This window comes from Cucurbita moschata, unplaced genomic scaffold (assembly GCF_002738365.1).
Source record: "Cucurbita moschata cultivar Rifu unplaced genomic scaffold, Cmos_1.0 Cmo_Scf00047, whole genome shotgun sequence".
In the NCBI taxonomy this organism is placed as follows: domain Eukaryota; kingdom Viridiplantae; phylum Streptophyta; class Magnoliopsida; order Cucurbitales; family Cucurbitaceae; genus Cucurbita; species Cucurbita moschata.
In genome coordinates this window covers 671105-677079 of record NW_019268563.1, presented here as the reverse complement: position 1 = coordinate 677079, position 5975 = coordinate 671105, and the positions used below count along the sequence as shown (strand labels likewise).

The following is a 5975-nucleotide window of genomic DNA, read 5'->3' as shown; positions in this document are numbered from 1 at the left end:
CTATGTAGGCTTGATGAATAAAGATGAGACACGATCCTTGGTCTCTTGATCTTCCATAGTGTGTCCATCTCTATGTTGGTAGACTGTGTGAGAAATTCTAGCGACATTTAAAGCAATTTCAATAAAATCTTTAGAGATGATCGCTGAATAATTCAACGTTTGAATTTCATTCAATTTCTTCCATGACTCGATAATCAAATCCTTTATATATCTTCGTGCTTCATATTCAGAGGCACCTATGTCATTCATGAAACATTGGAGAGACTTAGCAACTTCGCCTCTCTCTGCTTCTTCCTGTGAATTAGAAAATTTTCAATATTAGTGTTATCGGTCTAGATGTTAAAAAATTAGGAAATTAATTGCATGAAGAATTTTATTTTAAAAGAAATACCGATGATGAAGCTAAGTCATTGGTAAGACGAAAGATCATGGATGAATGTCGAAGAATATCAGGATAGTGTTCCAAGTATTCCAAATCCTCTTTCATTATTGAGTCTGTAGAAAAGACGTAAGCATGAACGAGAAGAAGAAATCCCGATGCTAAAATCCATGCATTGTCTAAATACTCTTGGAATGTTGGCTTATAATTGGTGTAGTGCCATCTTGCCTCTATCAAGAACGTTTTGCATAAATCTATCCACTACAACATTTTAAATGTCGAAGGAGTTAGGGTGTCATAAAATTATCTTAGTGAAACAAAATAATAATAATAAAATAATTAATTAACCTAAAATTAAATCGAATGAAAAAATGTTTACCATTTTTCTTAAATATTGAATTACATTGACTCCATGATTCTTAACAGCATTGAAAGTCATATTGTTGATTGTGTTGTGGAGAGCAATAAAACATATCTTCATGTAGTTAGGCAACGAATCAATCGCGCCAATATTCCATCTGAAAGTATCAACATATAATCATTAGTTGAATAAAACCTTCTTTTATTAATTATGACAACTTTGAGTACAAGTCTTTGAAAAACTTTTTCATTGGTTTTTTTTTTTTGTTAAATTTTATTCGATTTAGTGGGTAGAAGTTACCTCTCGACAGCATCGGTGAAGAGTTCAAGTTCATTCAAAGTTCCATACACGTCATAAACATCATCAATTATTGTTATTAATGAAGCAATTTTTGTAGACATTCTTCTAAGATATCCGAGATGAGGTTCGCATCCCATACCCACCGACCAAAAGAAATTTGTTATCAATCTATCTCTTGCAAAATCGAGTTTTTGTCCGAGCTCAATGCTCTTCCACCACCTTCATATACCAAATAAACCATTACAATATATTAGACTCAATGTTTAAAAAAGAATTAGGTGAAAAATAATAACAAATATAACTTAAAAGTTCTCTATGAAAAAACTTCCTAGATTATATTTAATAAAACAAAATACATGTTTCAAAATTTAAAAGAGTCCTTTTTAAATTGACAATTAAAATTATTACCTAGAAGCATATTTCAAGTCATCTTGATGTGTAGATTGGACAATATTGAAGCCTAACGTGGCCAAATCTAACAATACAGGATTTGATTTGAGTTTTCTTCGATACAAATCGATGAACCATCTAACCTCCAATCTTGGCATTCTCCAATGAAGTGGGAGTTCGAGAGCATGCCTTACCATAGTACAAATTATTTCATCACCACTCGATTTAAGATATTTTGATAGATGTTGGATGGCAAAATGTCTTGCTTCATCCAAAAAGCTTTCACCTTCCCTTGCTAAAAAGGAAGTTTTATATAAGGATAATATTCCCTTAGCTTTCACTTCACAAATACTATTAAAACTTTCTAACTCATCATTAAACTTCTTGAAGACGACGGCATAAAATCAATGAGAAGCATTATTTGAGAGAACGGGATATAAAAAAGGAAAAAAAACAACAAAATGGAATTTGAAAACGAAATGGGTTACCTTCGGGGATATAATAACCATGTTACCTTAAAATCCTAAAATGAAGAGCGGTGGCATATAAGTTTTTGTTCTACTCTAAATCCTTTCCACCCTAAAACTTTTCATTTATATTCTCTAACATTTGATTTATTTCTATTCGGAAGTGATATAGCAGTCCGAGCCTTTGTTAGTTCGTCCACTAGTTCCAATTGTCTCAAACTATCTCCATCCAATAATAATTTTTTGTTCAACATCATTTTCACTCTTCTTTTTAGCATATCTCTTCTATTTAAACTTTTCTCTCCTTGAAATTAAATAATGACTTTGTTGTGGGTTTAGGTGAAAAATAACTCGAGAAAACATATTCATAATATACAAACTAAATTATATCGACACATTACCGTAAATTCACTCGTTAGTGATTCAACAAACTCATGCTTCCAGATAGGAGGTTGGTAATTTGCTGACCGCCGAATAACAGAAGTATTATAAACTTTTGTATCGACAGTCGGTCACTTAATCATTTGGAAAGAAACATAAATTTTAGGATGAGAAGAAAGATCCCGTGGGGAGGTAAGCGTAGTGGAGGAAAGAAGAGGAAGATGGAGAAGACCCATGGTCATATTGTGAGCAAACATATCTCTCTCATTTGCTTTATAACATAAAAGTGAAATAAGTGTATTGCTATTATCTCCCAATTCCTTTTATAAATTAATGTTCTCATTTTGAAATAACTAGAAGGAGAAAAACGTGCTTTACAACAAAATGAAGTCGTGGTCACTTATTCTCTCTCCTCCCTACTCTCCACCACATAAACCTTAGGCAAAGGCCATGTCATGGTTTTGGAATATTAATTTCTGTGGAAGTACAAAACCTTTCCTTTAAAATATTTCTTAAACGATACAATAGACTTAAATGTTTGTAATAAAATTTTTAAAAAATAATAAAGTAAAAAATAAATAATAAAAAAAAATTTAAAATGAACTTAAGGCTACTAAAAAGATATGAGTACGAATACTCTAACACGGGTTTTATGGCTTTCATCGCGACCCCTTCCATCCGTACACGGGTGTCATACTTTTACTTGAAAAATAAGAGTAACACGATTGGGTACTGTAAGAAATACTTAGTAAGTAACTCCATTATTGGAGTCGAAAAATGTAAACACATGCTATATGGTGGAACATATCACTTTCAAACTTTATGTCATGCCTTAGGCAGATTTCAAGTTCAAACAAGGTTGGATGTGTAGTACTTCTCTACACACAACCCACACATGCACACATGAGCCCACCAGACAGGCTCGCGTACCCCTAGGCCTGACTCGTTGGACTAGAACTCGCTAACCGATTGCTGGATACAATAGAGGGAAAGGGTCCACACAACATCATAGTGAACATGAACGTTCTGGTCTTTCATCTATGTTATTCTATTATTAAATTTCAAATGAATTTAAGAACATTTAAGTCCATGTCAATGTTTAAAGCGAATTATTAAAATGATTTTTTTCTACATACAAAAGTCATGACATGCATATAATATCGGTCTTATTTTAAAAGAAAACGGAGGGTCGTTACAATTTCAATTCTAGGGCAAAATTCTCTCTTGCAATAAATCTTATTTGCACCATATTTCTTTAAATGGAGTACTATCATTCTTGAATGGTTCCCTGGTGTTTTATTCTTTTTATTTCCTACCAACTTCAAGCTCAATTTGTTCTCCATCGGTTTTAACGAGTGTAGGACTTTCAAAGTTGACCTCGTCATAATCTTTGTCTCGTTCCTCTTTTGCATCAATGCCTCTTCATCCTTCACAAGATCATTAACAAGACAAATAAAGTTGGCTACTACTAGTTATATGTATTTATGGGTATTGCTTTGTCCTATCACCATGTACATTGTTTTCGCCCACATTTTAGTCGGGCACAAACTCCTCACGATTAAAGTTGGCGAAATAGCCATGGCCGCCACCACCTTCAATGACGTTGCTACTGGATCTTTCTCACCTTTGTAGCTATTAATCATAATCATGCCAAAGGTGAGGGGTAACAAAAGAGTTTTTTTTTTTTACATGGGTCATACTTTCGCAATCAGGATTCATAGTTTCATGAGGATGGTCACCAAATCTGAAATAATTTAGTTATCTGAAATAATTTTGTTATTATGGCACCACAAGCCACAACCATCTTGGACAACCGCCACCAACAACTACCCATATATCCCTAATCACCTTAGTTCTTCCATAAGACAAAGAAGAAAGAGAAACAAGTGTTTGTTCTTAACTTCTTTTTGAATTATAGTCTTTTCAAGGGTACCATTTCATTAAATAAGAAGGGTACAGTTTCATTGAATTTTAACCAGCTAGTAGCTGTGTTGCTGTGTGACGCAGTACTAAAGGGTACAACTAGATTGAGGAATTCATCAATACAATACCATTGCTTTTCAAAAGGAAATAAACTTGTGCTTGGATCAACTTTTTAAGGGGAGAAAAAAAAAGACCTTAAATTTAGTAGCTTTTAATTTCATTTATTTAAATCTAAAACTTAAATTAGTTGGACAATTTATACCCTCCATTAAATTTTTATTTCAATTTCTCATGCTCAAAGTCATTTGCTCCATGATATACACTTTTTTGTTATATTTTTAAGAAATAATATTCCGGATAGAAATGAATACTATTTGCATTATAGTTTTTTCGATGGAGTACTTACCTTCTTGAATTAGTCGTCAATATTGGTTTGTTGTTCTTTTTATTTCTCATTAGTCTCAAGTTGGATTTGTGCTTCATCTAATGCAGTTGAGTGCAAGTCTTTCAAAATTAACCTGATCATAATCTTTATCTTCTTCTCTCTGGCATCGTTGTCACCTTCATCCATCGTAATATTGTTGATAAGGTAAACAAAATTAACTACGACTAGTTCATTGTATTAACCATCCAGTTTGATAATCACCTATCAATACTTATGTACTCTTCTTTTAGATTGGTAATTGACCATCAGGTTTGATTTACACCTTCATTATGAACACCAAAAAGGTGGGAGACAAAATTGAGCCAACGTCCTTTTTATGTGGTCCACGTTGTTTGACAAGAGAACCACACATGTATTTATTGTTCCTGATCATAGAGTTGTACACGATTTCTCGTCTTTGTTGTTTGCTTAGTATTATGTTTTAATGAAACGTTTTATTTTTAAGACTTCAATTTCACTTGGTGAGTAAATAAGCTCAACTTGTTCAAAACGGAATATACATCACGTTGGAATCATGGAATGTGGCAGTCATGCATTGAAAAATTCGTTAAGAATCACGAACCTCCACAATATGATATTATCCACTTTGAGCACAAGCTTTCAAGATTTTACTTTTGGTTTCTCCAAAAGGCCTTGTACAATTGGAGATGTTGTTTCTTACTTATAAACTCATGATCTTTCTCTTAGCTAATGTAGGCTACTCTCCTCAATAATCCTATCCTCGAGCAAAGAACACCACAAAGTCTCCCCTAATACCTCCTTCTCTGCAGCTCTCGAATAACCTCCCCTTAATCGAGGTTCAACTCCTTTTTTAGAACCCTCGAATAAAGTACACCATTTGTTCGATTCATAAGTCACCTTTGACTACACCTTCGTGGCTCACAACTTTTTTGTTCAACACTTGAGGATCCTATTGACATGGCTAAATTAAGGATATGACTCTGATACCATATTAAGAATCACGAATTCTATAATGATATGATGATGTCCACTTTGAGCATAATCTCTTATGACTTTACTTTTAGTTTTTACAAAAGAACTTAATTGAAACGGTGTTCCTTACTTACAAACCATAATTTTCCTCTTTAATTAGTCAATAATGTGGACTACTCTCAATGATTAATTTGTTGGTAATAGCAGTCTAGCATACTTAGAAGCAGTTAAATAGCTTAGAATCTACTAAGTTGCTTAGGGGTGCCTTTTTCTAGGGTTAGTCATATGTCGACGAACAAAACTAGTAGCATAAGATAGATCAAGGAATGCCATAAAGGATTGATGATGTTCATAAGTCTAAAATGATTGTTACAACTCTTGCTAAAGAGATTGACA

General features: G+C 33.3%; 1 pseudogene; it reads right to left on the bottom strand.

The window, feature by feature from the left end:
* On the bottom strand, positions 1-4772 carry LOC111434921 (annotated as a pseudogene).
* Positions 4773-5975: the final 1203 nt, after the last annotated feature.